Consider the following 19386-nt stretch of genomic DNA (forward strand, 5'->3'; position numbering starts at 1 on the left):
TATATTAAATTTCATAGCGACATATTTTGTGTTTTGCATCGAAATTAGTTTAACGTAAATTATGTCATAAATTCAAATCAAATATAAAAAAATTCACCTCCCTGTAAAACTATATCGATATGAATATAGTAAATATACTATATTCTCTTTTTACATTAAAAATACATTCCAATCAATTTCTCTATGTACATACTCTTAAAAATGAATTAGTCTATTAAAACAGTTTAACTTAATTGTGTGTATCGAAGCCTACTAGTTGTTTCAAATAAATAATCCTAATTCACGTATTAAGAAGTAACTCAAAATAAATATGAAAAACGTTACGTTATATTTAAGGATTCCTGTTAATATATATTTATCCTCCATTAAAGTATCTGTGTAATAATAGACGGAATACCTGCAGAATTATTGCGTAGTGCAAGTTAGGAAACGATAGATAGATTATACATACTGGTATGTAATATTTACGAAAAAGAAGACGTTCCGTCAGACTTCAAAAAGAGTGTTATAGTCATGATACCAAAGAAAGCAGTAGATAAATGTGAAGAACAGAGAACAATTAGGTTGACTAGTCATGCATCAAAAATCTTAACTAAAATTCTGTACAGAAGAATTGAAAGGAGAATGGAATAAGTGTTAGGAGAAGACCAATTTGGTTTCAGGAAAAGTATAAGGGACAAAGGAAGCAATTTCAGCGCTCAGATTAATAACAGAAGAAAGATTAAAGAAAAATAAACAACATATTTGGCATTTATAGACCTAGAAAGGTCATTCAATAAAATAGACTGGAATAAAATATTCAGCATTTTAAAAATATTAGAGTACAAGTACAGAGATAGAAGAACAACTGCTAACATTTACAGGAACCAAACAGCAACAGTAATAGTTGAAGAACTTAAGAAAGAAACCGCAATAAAAAAGAGAGTCCAACAAGGATGTTGCCTATCCACGTTTCTTTTTAATCTTTACATAGAACTAGTAGTCAATGATGTTAAAGAACAATTTAGATCCAGAGTAATAATCCAAGGTGAAAAGATAGATGCTACGATTTGCTGATGACATAGTAATTCTAGCTGAAAAAAATTATTTATAAGAAACAACGAACGGCATGGATGAAGTCCTACGCAAGAACTACCACATAAAAATAAATACGAAAAAAACGAAAGTAATGAAATATAGTAGAAATAATGTAAATAACCACTGAATATAAAAAGAGGAAGAGAAAAGATTACGGAGGTAGAAGAATTTTATTATTTGGGAAGTAGAATTACTAATAATGGACGAAGCAGGAGCGATATAAAATGCCAAATAGCACAGGCGAAACGAGCCTTCATTCAGAAATATAATTTGTTTACATCAAAAATTAATTAAAACGTCAGAAAAAGATATTTGAAAGTATGTTTGGAGCATTGCTTTATATGGAAGTGAAACTTGAACGATCGGAGTACCTGAGAAGAAAAGATTAGAAGCTTTAAAATGTGGTGCTGCAGGAGAATGATAAAAATCAGATTGGTGGATAAAGTGACAAATGAAGAGGTGTTGCGGAAAATTTATGAAAAAAGAAGTAATTGGAAAAATATTATTAAAAGAAGAAACAGACTTATAGGCAACATATTAAGGCATTCTGGAATAGTCGCTTTAATATTGGAGGCACAGGTAGAAGGAACAAATTGTGCAGACAGACAACGTTTGGAATATGTAATACAATTTATTAGGAATGTAGGATGGGGGGGGGGGTACACCGAAATGAAACGACTGGCACTGGATAGGATATCTTGCAGAGCTGCATCAAACCAGTCAAATGACTGACGACAAAAAAATTTAATAATAGAAATTAAAAAATATCAACATGTACACGTTGAAATAATATACAGAATGTATCACGTAGTTCTCTCTGGCCTTTCATAATCTATTCTATTCGTGAAAATAATGGAAAAAGTACATATGTCCTAAAATATTTTGTTTGCGACTTACGGCTAGTGTAAGATTTCTAATGGATTTCGCCTACCAAAGTGAAATGAGGTTGTACTGAAATTTTTAGGACGTTAATTAAGGGACAGAATTAGTGATTTGCTATAGGTTTTCATCTGAAATATCGAATAAAATAGGTCCAGAACCATCCAGTAGTAGTTTTGAGAAATCTGGGGAATAAATTGGGGTAAAAAACTTTGTTTTTTTATGTCTGACGTACAATAACTTTATCAAATAGAAATAAACACATGAAACTTCTAAATAAAACTTGTAGAGAATTTAATTTTAAACAAAATTATATAAGATAAGTTGATTACAACAAAGAAAAGTTAGAAAAATGTGTATTTTACTTTAAAAATAAAGATACTTTTTTAACGTAAACAAAAACCAAATTCTCTTTTGGTGATGTGAAAAATGTTTAAAAACGAGATTTACTGTTAAAAGATTTAAAGAAAACTGAAAATTACACAATTGTAAAATAAAAATAAATATTATTTAGATAATAATTTTTTTTTATTAATGACAGAAATACAATAAATTAAATTATTTGAAAAGTTATTATTTCAAAGTTAGTAATAAAATAACAATGACTGATCAAGAATGCGCAATAATGTATTAGTGTTTAAATCATTCTGTAACGTACATAAAGCGGGGTTTACTACCTAGTATTCATACCAAGTACGAACGATCTGTCCAACTCGACGCTGTTGATGAAATTATTATCGATGCAGTTCAGCGCAGTACACGACGTCTTTCTAAGCGGATCGATGTTTCGTATTCGATGGGTTGGAGGATAAATAAAACAAGTTTTATCCTTATCATAAACAGTCAATTCAACATTTTCTCCCAGGAGACGGTTCGCTTTGCTTGGAGTCCTACAACTGGTGGAATACAAATCGACATCTCTACAAGTATGTTTTGTTTACCGATGAGGCAAATTTCACTCGAGATGGCGTCAATTTACGCAGTGAGCATACACGGGCAAAATTAAATCCTATGAAACGGTGGAAAGCAATTTTCAACACCGATTTAGCGTCAACGTATGGTACGGCTTCTTCAAAATCATGGAACGGTTTGAAACATTCATATTACCTGGCCGCTTAAATCCTGAGGTCTACTTTTAAGTTTTTCAAGAATAATTGCTGCAGCTGCTTGAAAATGTTTCTCTAGCACTGATATTCAAAGAATACTTCCAGCACTTAAATTACCATTTCCCTGAGAAATGGATCGGTCGTTTAGGTCCACATTCCTGGCCATCAGGATCACATGATATAACACCTTTAGATTTTTGCGTCTGGGAATGGATGAAAAATATTGCAGAAACACAAAAATTCATTCTCGTGAGGAATTAATCGTCCGCATTATAGATGCGGCTTAGCAACGTAATGACAACCGTAATGAACAAAAAAGATCAGGAAAAGCAGAACAGAAACGTGTGCCAAGAAATGTGTTGAAAATGGTCAGCTCATTTTTCAATATTAATTATAAACTGGTACGTATAATGTACTTTGGTCTAGTGAGCCGTTTCCGAATAAAATTCGAATTTTCAAACTTTTATTTATTTTAATTAAACCATTTTGTTCAAAATTAAATTCTCTTTAAATTTTGTTTAATCGTTTTTTGTGTTTAATACTCATTTAACAAAGTTATTGCTCGTCGAACATAAGAACCAAAGTTTTTACCCCAATTTATCGGTTTTCACCCTAGATTTCTCAAAACCTACAGTAGATAAGGTTCTGATATCTATTTTATTCGATTTTTCAGGTCAAATATCATATAAAACCAATAAATTAACTTCCTAAAAATTCAGTACGATTTCATTTTACCGGAGTAGCTGAAACCCGGGTGAAATTTTTAACTAGCCGTAACTCGTAAACGAAGTACTTAAAAACAAATGTTTATATGAACTTTTTCCATTATTTTTACGAAAATAATGATACAACCTGTAGAAAGACCAGAAGAAAGCTACTCTGGCGCATTACGTCAAACTGTTAGTTTCATACCGAATAAAATGACGTCTTACTTCACTATTCAATTCATTTTTTATTTTACTCTTTTACTCTTACAGTGGCTATAAACATAAAATTTAAACCTTCGTACAAAAATAAAGTTTATAAAAGTATGAAGTTTATTTTTCTCATGTTTCGACTCTCACAGCTCAATTTATTAAATATAAATATTTTTATTTATATCTAAGAATTATTCAATATAAAGTAAGTCAAACGTTTTAACACACGCCTATTCTATAACAAATAGCTTACTTTGTTTTATTTTTCAAACTCTTATAGAGTTTAATAACAATTTATTTGTATATAAATATATTAAAATAGCTTTATTTAGTAGAGTAAGAAAGACTTTTACACATAACAGACTTTCTTAACATCAAAGTGTCATACTCAAAAGAATAAAAAAAAAATTATATCATAAATTCAATCTCTCATCAATAAAAACGAAAAAAAATTCGTCTTTATTGATTTCATCAATATCAAGAGTTATGTAAATGATGTTCACGTTTATCATATCTGAAACTACAACAGTTTTCCACACAATAACTTTTCCACTGTCAAAAATCAACTCCTAATCTAATAAAGACAGCTAAACTTTTTCAAAATTAATTATTCTTCGTACTCAATTTCATTATCATAAAAATCACAAATTAAAAAAAATTATTGTGATGTCATTTATTTTTTTACCTGATATTTCGTTATCTCTTGTAAAAATAAAACGTTGTTTGCAGTAAAAGAAAAGGGCAATTAAAATACACTTTTTTTTTATTAATTCAAATTTGGAGTACTTATTATGTTTATTTGCAATTTTTACAAAAAAAAAATCGAAGATGTGATTTTCGATAAGATTCCGCTTTTACTATAAAAATAAGCACAACATGACAACAGCGCGCCGGAAGACGAGACCTAACGGAAAATTTAACGATAGAAAGATACGGTGAATTGCCAAATTCAATAGTGCAAATATTTTTGTATGAACATAATAATTATTTACTCCTCTATCATCATTTTATTCGTTTTTTCAGTCATATAATGTGCATATGTATTTATTTATTTATTAATATTTTAGCTTAGAAATTTATTTTATTATAATTCCTTATACTGGTGGTGGAAATTTCAGAAGATATATTATTGACGTAAAAAGAAGTATTTGATTTCAATTATAAGTATGGGCAAATAGTCTAGTACAATAAAATTATAATTTTAATGGTAACTAATTTGATATTATTTCTACCTATTTACAAGTATAAAATAAATGTACATTTTTTCTATTTTTTTTTTTTTGTGCAATATTTCAGTTCATAATTTATTAACCGAATAAAAACTATATTTAAACCCCTTACAACTGGTTTATTTACAATCGGTTACGAATAAGAAACCTCAAGTAAATTGTATTAAAAAAAGTACATGAAACTATAGATTTAATAGGAGAAAGATATGATTTTTTTTAAAGATATATATTTTAATATTCATACGTATATACGATTCATATTTATAAACACACTCGCACTGAATAAGATCACAAAGGTACAAGAGTTTGCAAAGATCTAATGAAAAGCAAAAAAAAAAAATTATACATCATTAAACAATAGACAAAGAAACAAATAGTAATATAAAAACCTCATGGAGATATACGTATGGAAAGAGGCTAGGCTACTCAGCAAGGCATAGAATGATACTCATTTATATCTAATAATGAACCAGTTTAAGTCATTAAAATTCCCCCAAGTCCAGTACATATAGGCCTTTCAATGGAAGGACATCCTTGCTTTTGTCTAAGAGAATCTGCTAGAAAGTTCACACGATTATCTAACCGCTATCTGTAATTTGAACCGAATCGTTTGACCTCTTCGCAAACATAAAGTAATTGTAAGTAGTCTTGAATTTCTTCGTTCCACAGTGAACCACAGTGCGTCTGCAATGAATCTTTCCAATTTATTCTGGAAACGTTGTACAAATCTCAATATTACTCTAACTTGTCGAACTCCATAAGACGTATAAAATACGTCCAAATTGGTTTTAGAATCACCTTGTATATTAAAGGTTTGTTGGACGGCTACAACTGTGAATTCCTCTCTAACAAGCAATAAAACTTCTTATACCTTATGTTTAATTGTTTCCTTTTTCTCTCACATGGTATTTCCACGTCAAACGAGGATGAAAGTGGAGCTCAAGGTACCATACGCTGTCAGAATGTGGGATGAAATTGCGTCTAGGTGGATCCGCAGACAGTCACCTCTTCTCATCGCAAACGTAATATGACTTGACTTATTTGATTCATCTTTTTTCTCCATTTTATTGACCATACGCCGTTCAAGTCTAATACCGATTGGAGCTTCGATATTTTAGAAACCTAAAAATATTTTATTAGTAATTATTGTAGCACACCTTTTTTTATATCCTTATAATAAAATTAAAATGGCCTCTATTTTATGTGTTTATTTTTTTTATTTAATGGAAAATCTTTTTAATAAATCAGGATCCGAAAACGCGATTTATTAAGTCAATATTCTACCAATTTTTTTTATGTACGTTCTTTTTCTATATTTCTGAGGCCAGATGGAATTTTTAATGGAATACGTATGAATTTCGTACGTGGCATCAATTTTCTGGAGAAACGTATTAAGGAAATTGTCACTAGTTAAAAATGTGAAGCCTGACCGGGATTTAAACTAGAAACATTCCGGTAAAAAAATAAAGATATCTTAATTATTTAATTATTTAAAATAAATAATTTTTACTTTTTTTGTATGGTTTAAGCTTTCATTGAAGCAATTCTAGTCAATGTTGGGAAGATCATTTTTAGGAATTTTTCTTCTTTGACCAATACTCTCTCATTCTTTTAGAACTCTTGAATCTCTGTTCGTCTGTGATATTGTAATTTATTTGTTTCTTAGTTTTGATTTTTAATTTTGTTTTCTTGTTTTTAAGGATAATTTTTTCTTCCATGTTCAAAATTTGTCCTTTTGTAATTTTTAGTTGTTTAAAATCATCTATTTTTTTAGCCAGTTGTTTTTAACTTCATTTTTTTGTTGGTAGGTTAGTACACAGTGATTTTTTAGTCCTGTTACCAATTGTTAATGTCTGGTAATTTTTTTCTAAGAAAGGGAAATTTTGTTTTGTGACACGAAGTTGGTAGCGCTAATCAACCAGTTGGATACGGCAGTGTGAGTTGACCCTCCTTGAGCTGTGTAAACTTTTGTGCCGTTTCCGGTCCTGTTACGAACAGAATGTCTTTTACCATAGAACAACGAGTTTTCATTCTTGAACAATATTTTGCTACGAAATTGTACGCGAGTGTAAAAGAATCATTTCAAATTAAATTTGTTGGTGTTCCTCCGCCAGAAAAAATGTCAATTTCTAGGCTAGAAAACCGATTTTGAGAGACAGGTAGTGTTTGCGACAGAAAACGTAGTGGTGATAGATGACGTTTTAGAGAATGTGAAAACAAGATTGCTCAATTCTCTACGGAAAACTTTACGAAAAATTTCCACGCAAGTTGGTTTGTCATATTCGACAAAGGTGCTAAAAAATTGAAATTGTATCCGTATCGCGTACGATTAGTCCAAGAACTTCAGCCTCCATTTTTAAACAAGCGATTGCAATATTGCCGTTGGTTTCGGTCTCTCGTAAATGATAACGGAATCGAATTTTTAAACACAGTGCTCTTTAGCCATGGAGCTTGGATCCATCTCGATGGTTATGTGAACAGTCAAAACTGTCGAATTTGGGGGGTTGAAAATCCTAACGCTTTACAAGACAAATCATTTCATCCTGAAAAAATTGGTGTGTGGTGTGCTATATCTCGTCATCGTATAGTTGGACCCATATTCTTCGAACAGACAGTAAATGATGAAATATACAGGAATATTGTGCGCCAATTTGTCTTCCTCCTGGAACCTCAAGAACGGTATTGCTGGTTTCAGCAAGACGGCGCTACATGCCAAACGTCTCGAGAAACCATGGATTTTCTGCAAGAGTTCTTTGATGATCGAATAATAAGCAAGGGCTTATGACCTCCAAGGTTCCCAGACCTCTCATCTCCTGACTACTTTTTGTGGGGCTGTATTAAGTCTGAGGCCTTCAAAAACAATCCTCTCACACTATTGATGAACTTAAAGTCAATATTACAGACTTAATCACGAATATTTCCAATGAAACTCTTAAAAAGGTATGCTGAAAAGAGTCCGTGCGTGTATAACCGCAAGAGGTGGGCATTTTGAGCATATTCTTTAACAATTGTGTAAGAAATAACTTTTTATTAAATCTCTTTTGTAAGTAATAAATATATTTTTTTTATTCCACCTAAATTTCCCTTTTTCAATTTACATTTAAAATTTGGTAACAGGACTAAAAAATCACTCTGTAGTTTCTTGGTTAGCCTTGCTAGAGGATTATAGAACTCTTCTTTTCCTCATGATGGTAAGTAAGGGTTCGTTATTTTGATACACGATTTCATTATGGAGAATCGATTTAATAATAGAAATTTAATTAGTAAACAGTGTTCCATCATTTAACTTTTTAAATGCATACTAAATATCCAGTATTCTATTCAACAATCATCAAACTCCAACTTACATAATTCAAGGGATATTATTCATTACACAAAAAAAAAAAAAACAACGAAAGTAATTGATGCGTTTCAGTTTTAGAAAGTTTTTAAAACTTATGTACAAGAGAAAACTATGCTAATTAAAATCTCCATTTTTTTTATTTTATTTTTTTTTTTATTACTGCTAATCAAGCGTATCTTCTTCATAAATAATACCCGTAAAAATGTAGAAATTAAATTATTATTGTTATTAGTGAAAAAAAAAATTGCATAAGAGTTGATATAAAATAGCACGGCGATACCAAAAATGTTTGGATAAAAAAAATACTTTGATTTCAGATAAATAAATAAGAAACATTTATTATAAGTATTAAATACTTATTATGAATTATTATTTACTGTACACAAGCGTATATATATATATATATATATATATATATATATATACATATATGTATGAGCAACGCATTTCTCACATTTGAACGAAACAGAAAATTCTGTCGAAACAGTAATAATTATACATAATGAATAAACATGGTAGCTTGTGAAATTATTACCATTATATTGTTATAGTTTTCTAAACTCATTCATCATTCGTTCACTAAAGTAGTTCTACTAAACAAAGTTGGGAATTTTTTTTTAAATTGAATATAACTATATATAATAGTGAAAATTATAATACGCATAAAATATATATTCATCACAACACCAAATATAAAATTAATTTTAATGTAAAACTGTACTGTATAATAATAATAATGATTTTGTTATAGTGACAATATCAAAAATTATTTTATTCAGAGAAAATAGCATTAATAGTATTATTTTTTAAAACATACATGTACACTGTTCAGGTCTACATTCATGTCGGTCTAGTGGTGAACGCATCTTCCAAAATCAGCTGATTTGGAAATCGAGAGTTCCAGCAATCAAATCCTAGCAAAGCCAGTTTTTTTTTACACGGATTTGAATACTAGATCGTGGATACCGGTATTCTATGGTGGTTGGATTTCAATTAACCATATATCTCAGGAATGGTCGAACTGTGACTGTACAAGACTACACTACATTTACACTCATCTTCATTCATCCTCTGAAGTATTATCTGAACGGTAATTACCGGAGGCTAAACAGGAAAAAAGAAAAAAAAAGGTCTACGATTGTGTTTTTGTTATGAAAGCCTTAACCAGGATATGAATAAACGATTAAAAATAAAATAAATTAGGATAGACTCCATACTAACTGCATTTTATTATTACCAATCTTTTTGTTCGTTATTTTATATAAATAAATCGCTTCATAGTAAAGATAACTACTGATAAAGAAACAAAATTTTATTTTATGAATATTTATTTTTCCTGTTAATGTATAATATATCATTATAAATATTACTAAAATTAATTTTCCAAAACGATTAAAATACAAGAAAAGAACTCTTTTGTACATTTAATAATTTATCTTACTTAACTTTAAGTCCACTTAAATTACCAAAAAATTTCTATAACGAAATATAAAGCCTGTTTACTTTCAAATAACTAATTTTTTCTAATTTTTTTTTTTTTAAAGTTTAATCTTCTCAGCCAGCAATATTCCAGTAATCAGGTATTTTTAAAATAGTCCCCAATCGCGGCTTCGCCGGTGCTATATGCGTATAGAATTTCAAAAATTTTAAATAGTGTTTTAGTAATTATGTACGTATGAGCTTTTGCTATCAGAGTTATTGCTATTCAAAAATTACCGGATAAAATAAAATGTTTAGATAGAATAAATTTTTTTACAAAATCAAATTTTTAATGAAATCAACGGGATCTTGAATAGTTTAAGAACAACTTTGCACCCAGCACAGCAAATTTCAGGAGTTTTATCATCCCATTTTTTCGGCACAGGTTACATATTTTAATCATGTTACCATATTTAAATATCTTTCAAATTCAGATATAATTAGAAACTGATTTCAAACCTAATATATTTTTCGAAGGTTGAACTCGATTTTGACTTATGCGTATACGTGCTCTTCCAAGTCTTTGAGAATGCTCTGGCGTAGATTCACGTCGAATGTGATAATAAATTATAGTAGGCGTAGAAGTTCTTCCTACTCGTATCTGTGACCTTGACGTTATAAAAATATTAATACCAAATTGAAAGTCGAATCTATGCAAATTATGTATTTGGCTTACCCTGATGGAACTTCTTAGTTCCACAAAAATCCACACAAATAAATATTTTTACATCCGAAGGATATAAAAAACATAAACAGGATAAAATAATCTACTTTGCTCTCGTAAGAAATAAATTCTCGCATCTCATCGGCAGATTGACTTGCGAGAATTTAAGACGATAAAGACCTAATGGCGGCCATGCCACCTTTAGATCTGATAGCGGAGGAGGTAGTGGAGAGATCGGCGGGTGTGCCAAAAGATCAAGCTGAGCGAGATACACTGATGAAGTGGCAGCACCGTCGGGAAAGGGGTAGGTAGGAAGCTGGACGAGAAGGCTGATATCTCAGATCAAACCATCGCTGGGCAGAAGGTATGGCGAGTTAATCTATGAGATGACGCTGTTCCTGTCCGGTCATGGCTGCTTCAACAAGTATCTGTGGGACAGAAAGTGGAAGAGGTCGGATGGGTGCCTCTACTGCGGAGAGATTGATACAGTGTAGCACACTGTGTTCCACTGTGTCAGATGTGTGATTGAGAGGAGAGAGGTGGAGCATGTTATTGGTGTGATCACCCCAGATATCGGGGTGGAAACGATGTTGTTTAATCGGCGGAATTAGTAATATGGTCATTCGTATAATGAGAGCTAAGGCTAGGGAGGAAGTGGAAGATGAGGAGGACGATAGGGGGAACGTCGAAAACGGAATTTTTTAGGTTTCTAGATTAGGGGTTGGGTGGATAGCCCTTTCAGGAGGCGTGGGATGCCGAGGTGTCTCACGGCCGATGAGTGAAAAGGGACTCCAGGGGATTTGTTAGGGGATTAAAATGAAAAGACCAGAGTCCCGGGTGGAGGTAATTCTAGGAGGACTTCCGCTTAGAGACAAGGCATTAGAAAAGACCCAGTCCCGGCCGACCGGGTGGTACTCCGCGCTGAGAACGGCATAGCCTGGTCCAGCATGGTCACTCGGGAGGTTAGAGGCAAAGGCACCCTTGGGATTGAGTCGTGCTTCGCCGGTCTAGGTCCGGTTCCAAGGGTAAGGGGAAGAATAAAAAAAAGTCATCGCCAGATTGATAATCTTTTTTTTACTTAGTATTTTTTTCCTAATGTTTACTTAGGAATCAGTCCAATTAGTGAACAATAAATAACATCCCATCACGGCCCAATGAGATGAGGATGATTTGTATAACATGTAAATGTAGTCTAGTCTTGTACAGACTCAGGCCAACCATTCCTGAGAAGTGTGGTTAATTGAATTCCAACCACCAAAATACCTTGGTATCTACTGTTTAGTATTCCAGTTCGTTAAAAAACTACTAGCTTTTATTAAGATTTGAACCTCAGGATCTTCGGCTTCGAAAATCAGCTGATAAACAACTGATTTGCAACGACGAGTTAACCACTAAACACCCACTGGGCTACATTAGACAATGACATTAATGTCAAACACAAATTTAGTTTGTGAAGAAGTTGATATCGATATCGAAATTCAATATTTCTCAAACCATCAAAATTTTGTTAATATGTATATAATTGTCATTCCTTTTAATTCTATTATAAAACTAATTTGATTTTATGAATATTATGATAATACGAGTAATATAAATTGATATTTCGTAGACTTTATAGACAGTGACATTAAATTTATTAATCAGATAATAACTGTCTAAAAAATTTGATACTGACAAAGACAATGATAGATAAAGACAACGGCATTAAATTTATAAAGAAGGGTTATAGGTTATTTATTTATATATTTTTTTAATGATTTATTTAACAGCGAGAAGTTTCAACTATGGTAAACATTCCCCAGGTCAAAAGGAAGCTATAGTTACAATTTCGTAATGATTGGTTCAGTAGTTTTCACGGTTATCGAGAACAAAAGAAAAATACGTTGTTTATTTATGTAGTATTTTTTGAGATAAACAATTCAGATAGAAATGATTGTTTTAAAATTAAATTTCAACTTATGACAATATACCTAAAACTAATATTTAATAAAACTAATATCCTAAAACTAATATTATGTTTCGATGTGATTTTAAAGACGTTTCACGTCAAAAAATAAAATCATCTTTGTCGTGGTGATTGTTACTTTTAATTACACGTACATATTTTTATTCAGTTTTCCAAAACGAACATATCAGTTCTAATTTATTTAAATAACAATCATTCTTGATTGAAATATCCGTTACTGAAAATGGCTGATAAATGAAAACCTTTTGGTCTAAAATCATCTAGACGGAGCTAGAGTAATGAAAAAACGTTAACCATTAATAATTAAATAGTTTTTAGTTAAGTTCTGAACTGTTTGCCCGTTTACCACAGGTAATCAAGTAAAGTAAATAAGTAGTCAAAAGGGCTTCTTTTTTAAATTCCTGTCCAGTTTTGGTGATTAAATTGTCCAGTTTTGATTTTGTATTAAGGCCACCGCAGCTACAGCTTTATTTAAAAACAAAGTAGTCAATCGGATTTCGGTGGAAAATGGGCCGATATAGAGTTTAATATAGATTCAAAACAGTCTCTTTATTAATTTTAATAAATGGTTATTTATATTTATTTATTTTATAAATATAATTTAACCAAACTTAACCTACGCTCGCTTCGCTCGCAAACCTTGAATAATTAACAGGAATGTTTGATTATTTAAATAATAAATAATTGCAATAATTACTGAATTTATTAAATAAATACTCAAAAAATTACGGTGTTAATTAGTCAAGGTTAGCGAGCGAAGCGAGCGTAGGTTAAGTTTGGCTAAATTATATTTATAAAATAAATAACCATTTATTAAAATTAATAAAGAGATTGCTCATTTTCCACCGAAATCTGATTGACTACTTTGTTTTTAAATAAGGCTGTAGCTGCGGTGGCGTTAATACGTAAGTACCATTAAATTTCATTAATGAGGTGCAATCATTTAGGTTAAAAGATAAGTGATCGAGAGATAAACACAAACATTCTTAATCCTATATCATTACTGTAAACCTTTAAACACAACATGCCTTTTTAATAAAATTATACACAAAATCATACACATACGAAAAACATACTTAAAATCAAGTCGTTTAAAGCTACAAAATTGACTTTTTGTTTCAAAAACTTTGCAGTAAAATGAAAATTAAACAAACGTTTTTTTGTAATTTGAAATTAAGTAATCTGTATGAAACTACCACAGGAGCAACGTCGCTAAAATAGAAAATCTTATGTGGGTCCCACATGACTTCCTTGTACGCCTATTAAATTAGATATACTCCTACACATTTTTTTTTTTTAAAATAAAAGCACTTAAAATTTTATTTCATTAATAACTTCTAATATTTTTTTAATTATTATTGAATTATTATTTATAGTAAAATTATTTTTACAATCAAGAGGTTAATAATTTTTAATAAATCAAGAAGTATTTACGTATTAACGCCACCGCAGCTACAGCTTTATTTAAAAACAAAGTAGTCAATCGTTTTTCAGTGCATTAACATTAATTGGATTTCGGTGCGATAACAATGTTATATTATTAATAAGTTGTATATATTATCCATATTTAATGTTAATTATAAGAGGTTAGCGAGCGAAGCGAGCATAGGTTTTATTTAGTTAGGTTATTTTGATATACGTACGATTTGTCGGTACACGAAGTCAACATATACGTTCGAAGTCACATAATCTAAGCAGCAGCTATAGCTACGATGGCGTTAATACGTAAGCACCTAAATCAATATATTAAAATTAAAAAAAAGGAGATGAAGTCGGATTCGAGCCAATGTGCCTTCCCCTTGTAAGATCTAAATATTTCAATAATTAAAGTTTTATTTGGTTATAACTCTGGAACCGATGAAATTAAGTGCCACTTATGATATATCTTTGAAAAGCTATCAATGAGAACTTATTACTACAGTTAAGAAAAAGTCCAAAATCCAATTTTTTTTGATTTTGGACTTTTTTGGGCACTTTTGGTCCAGTCGATTGCAATCAAAAGGGTAGGTGCACAACTAGATGTTACAACAGACCTAAATCCAAAATTTCAACATTCTACGTTTAATCGTTTTTGAGTTTTGCGAGATACATACGTACGTACAGTCGTCACGCCAAAACTATTAAAAATGAATTCAAGGATGGTCAAATTGAATATTTCCGTTCAAATCTTAAAACCGAAATTTTTCGCGATCACAATATTTCCTTTTCTTCGTACAAGGAAGTAAAAGAAACATAATTTTTTTTTTCTGAAGAAAAAAGTTTTCCTAATTTTTCTCCTCCTGATCCTCCTCCCTAATTCTGCTTTGCTTAAAATAAATTAAATTAAACTCTATTAAATTAAAAAAAAAACGGGTTTATTTGATAATCTTTGTCCACGAAGTTTTTATTCCTTTAAATTCTTTAAACGCATCACCTAATTAAGTTTACATTAAACAACCGGTCAAGACAAATATTCGTAACAATTACTTACAACGGACTTTCTTCTAATCTAAAAACATACTATTAATTTTAATATGGTATCAAGTTGAAATAAAGCAACGACTAAACAGCGAAATGTTTTTTAGATAATATATACCACCACAGGAAGGTAAGTTAAGTCATTTATTTCACAGCTGGATAAAAAGGAAACAGCTGCAGTTTGTTTGCGTAACATAGGTTACAGGGATGTATTCGTAACAAATACTTTGGTGTAAATAGGTGTAACTCCTCCTCAGGAAGATGGTTTTCGAAATATGAGTCGACTACAAAAGAATTATGAGGCCTTTGTAAATTTAAAAACAAATAAATGTACGTTAAAACTAAATATAATGATTACAGTAAACAGTAACATCGTACGACTAATCGGTTTTGTGTTATCTCACATACATACGCACGTACGTGCGTACAGACGTCACGCCAAAACTAGTAAAAATGGATTCAAGGACGGTCAAAATAAATATTTCCGTTGAAATCTGAAAACCGAAATTTTTCGCGATCACAATACTTCCTTTACCTCGTACAAGGAAGTAAAAAATGGGTTCATTAAAATATTTTTGCAATCTATTTTCGGATATAAATAAACCCGCCGGATTAGTCTAGTGGTTAAACTTGTCATCGCAAAATCAGCTGATTTTCGAAGTCGAGAGTTCTAAGGCTTGAGTCCTTGTAAAGGCAGTTGCTTTTATATGGATTTGAATACTATACTGTGAATACTTTGATGATGGGTTTCAATTAACTACACGTCTCAGAACTGGTCGATCTGAGTCTGTTCCAGACTACATTTTTACCGGTACATATTTTTACCGGCCTGATGTTACATTACATATATACGAGTAGTAACATCAGGCCTGGTAAGATGGTAGAAGTAATTGTACTTACCTATATATACACATCCAGACTTGGCAGTAGCTGGAAAATTGGTTGGAGAAATTTATATTTTAGGTTTAAATAAATACATTTACAAACAAAAGGCAAACGAACTGAAATTTATTTACTGTTATTTCAACTTTAACTAACAGCGATTGAGATAATAACTCGGTTCATAAATTACGTAAAAACCTACAGAATATAAGGCGAAAACATTTAAATCTTGAATTTACAAATAAAACATTCAAACATTTTGTTTACCTCCAGGACCACCGTTAGGTATTACTTCAGAGGATGAGATGAATGAAAAGTAGCATGTGTGAAAATGCTATGTATGACTGGGATTCGAACACGGGACTTCCGGATGAAAGTTCGAGATGTACCAATCGTGCCACGGAGACCGGCAGTTTTGAATTTTAAATTTACGTCACGAATTTTGTTTTAGATTTACGTTGCGAAATCGTAACGCCACTGTACATCAAATAAACTAGTCTCTGTGGTTGCCAGGAAGCTGTCGGCCAAAAAATAATGAAAACCTATTTAGATTAGTAAACAAATATCTAATAAAAAATATTTTTACACAAGGTGAAATATCGTTATTAAAGTATATTAGTTATAATAAAGTAATAAACTCTGTTCTCACTTTCCTAATTTTAACGAAAATTACTTGTGGAAACTTTTCAGTTTTAGAACAGCTTTATTAGTTTTGTCATTAATTTATTAATTTTTTTGAAGTAATAATTACTAATAAATAGGTTCCTTATTTCAATGCAATCGATTTTTTATAAATATATATTTTATTATCATATTGATTAAAGAATAATTGAAATAAATAAAGTAAACAATTCAGTAAAACATTTCTTGTAAATTAAGGAACGTAAAAATTTGATGGGGATAGAAATATCATAATCTCCCAAAATTATATTGTCAACGGTACATGTAAGAAATTTAAGAGATATGTCAGACTTCATCTCCTTTTTTTCTAATTTAAATAATTGATTTATTAATAATTATTAACCTTTGATTGTAAAAAAAACTTTTACGACAAAATAATAATTCAATAATAACAATAAAAAAAAATATGAAAAAATATCAGAAGTTGTTAATGAAATAAAATTTTACGTACCTTTCATTTAAAAAAAAAATGTGTATGTGTAATTTAATAGGCGTATAGGGAAGTCATGTGATGCCTCCATCCGATTTTTTTAAAGAAATTTAACCCTTGTAAATCAATAATCATAAAAATAATTTTTTTAATTTTTCTTTAACTTTCGACTATTAGAAATCGGCATCAAATTAAAACAACTATTAACAATTTACTGACCATTAATTTGACACCGACTCAAACAAAAATGTCTGTGACCTCTTTAATTTATTTTTAAATTTGATGTATGGTAAGCCTAAAAAAACACTACGTGTATGAAAAATAAACCGTGAGCCAGAAATAGAAATTACGTGGAAAATAAGTAAAGATATACAGAAAAATGACGTAGAAATTGATTTCAAGCAGGGTCTACGGCTCTCTAAAATACAGGAAAAATTATTTTAATTTTATTACGGTATCTTAAGTTTGCAGATTAATTTTCTTTCATTTTCACGCGAAAATAATATCAATATCAGAATGACATTAGATAATATATTATTAAATATCCAACACTTGATCTTGATAAAAACGTTTTTGTACAAACAATTTTTCATTAAAAAAAAAGTCAACTTAAATTACTAGTAAAAAAATGAACAAACGACCACCCGTAATTTCCTCAATAAATGAGAAAATTATCATCGAAATCTTCCAATTTCATGTAAAGTAAAAACTGAAGATACGTTTTGAAGTAGGTTAAAATAAAATTAACTCCTTTAAAGCCCATGATCATACTTAAAATCATGTCACTGTAATATTTCATCTAATTTGGAAGAACAAAATCGTTTAAAAATCTTAAATTACTACAATCGTATTTTTTCCCTTTTTTAACTACATGATAAAATAGTAATTATTTACTTGACAGGTTATTTTCAGGGCTAAAAATGATTTGTTGAATAATTTAATAATATATTAATACAACCTGAAGGCGATAATTTGTACTTCAACGTAAACAAAGTGTACTAAATTATAATTGTAACCTAACACTTCTATAAAAACGATTTCCTACGACGTAACTAAAAGGGTTGTTAATGTACAATTACATAGGAAACTGTTTTTAATAAAGCCATTTCATCTATCTATTAAAAAATAACGAAAAGCTTTTAAATTATATCTTCGTTTTACTTAAATTACTTTAAGTGGTTATATGAAAGTTTGTAAAAAAATTTAGGACTGACAAAATTATACATAAATATATTTGCCTTTAATTTCAAGTTTGCATCTGATTCATACTTTGTATATTTGTAACTGTATCTCATTCTAAATGTTGAATAAAAACGTTAGGTATTATTGTATTTGAATATACAGTTTGTTTCCTCGTGTTCAACAGACCATCACGCAGACTGTTTTGTGATTTGAATCTAACCGGTGTTGCAAATAAAAAACTTATAACTACACGTAAAATTATAAATGACATAAAATATAAACATACCAACAATAAATAAATATCCACACCAACTACGCTCACTGTTCACAAAACACAGTATTATCACACGTTAATGTTAAATTCAATAGTATATCGCACATATACACAACAAACTGAGCATAAAGTTGTTAACACTACGATGTTCAAACTGTTTTGTTTGGGTTTATTGCACCGTCCAAAGAGAATAACATCTTACCGCTCAACTACAATAGCGCGCCTGGCGGTTTATCATAAAACCAATTACCAATATTTGTTAGAACACAATTGCTATCTAACGTCAAATTATAAAACTACAGTGAAAACAAATGTTAAATGTAGAATAACCCCTGTATTTCTTATGTTCCCCCATTTGGGAGTCTATACAGCAAATACTTAAACACAAGAAAACGACAAACGGGAGTTATTTAAGAGTAATGGTTAAAACTTCTTATGAAATGTCGCGACCTTTCGTTCACTAAAAAAAAACTTACACAAACGTAATAGCCGGTAATACCGCTTTGTTATGTTTTCTTTATAAAAAAGCAATTTTCATTATTAAATATTCATAAATAGATACGTTTATATGTGTTTACTCATTTCTCTTCACGCAAAATAAAACCGCCATTTTTATTATTCTCCCACTGCAATCTCACGGTTACAATCACATCTTAAACCATTCCCAAAAATTGAAATCGTTAAGCTTCGTGACCACATCGTCTGCCAAGTCACTGATGCCAAACTTGTTCTCCATAAGCCGCGAAAAATTTTTAAATAAAATTAAACATATTACTATTATTATTAATGTACTCGAACATAAAATTACTATAGTACACGA

At 30.4% G+C, this 19386-nt stretch overlaps 1 protein-coding gene across 3 annotated transcripts in view; it reads right to left on the reverse strand.

The window, feature by feature from the left end:
• The window catches only part of LOC142318898 (uncharacterized), a 419416-nt gene extending 400695 nt beyond the window's left edge, over positions 1-18721 (reverse strand). For 2 of the 3 annotated variants that reach the window (XM_075355544.1, XM_075355543.1), the window contains exon 1: positions 18579-18715. The gene's annotated coding sequence lies outside the window, so the exon portion shown is untranslated. Of the gene's footprint in view, positions 1-18578 lie in introns of all 3 variants that reach the window. The other variant, XM_075355545.1, reaches the window with a different exon arrangement.
• Between the last annotated feature and the right edge of the window lie 665 nt (positions 18722-19386).

The sequence above is a fragment of the Lycorma delicatula genome, chromosome 2 (assembly GCF_047948215.1).
Source record: "Lycorma delicatula isolate Av1 chromosome 2, ASM4794821v1, whole genome shotgun sequence".
Lineage (NCBI taxonomy): Eukaryota > Metazoa > Arthropoda > Insecta > Hemiptera > Fulgoridae > Lycorma > Lycorma delicatula.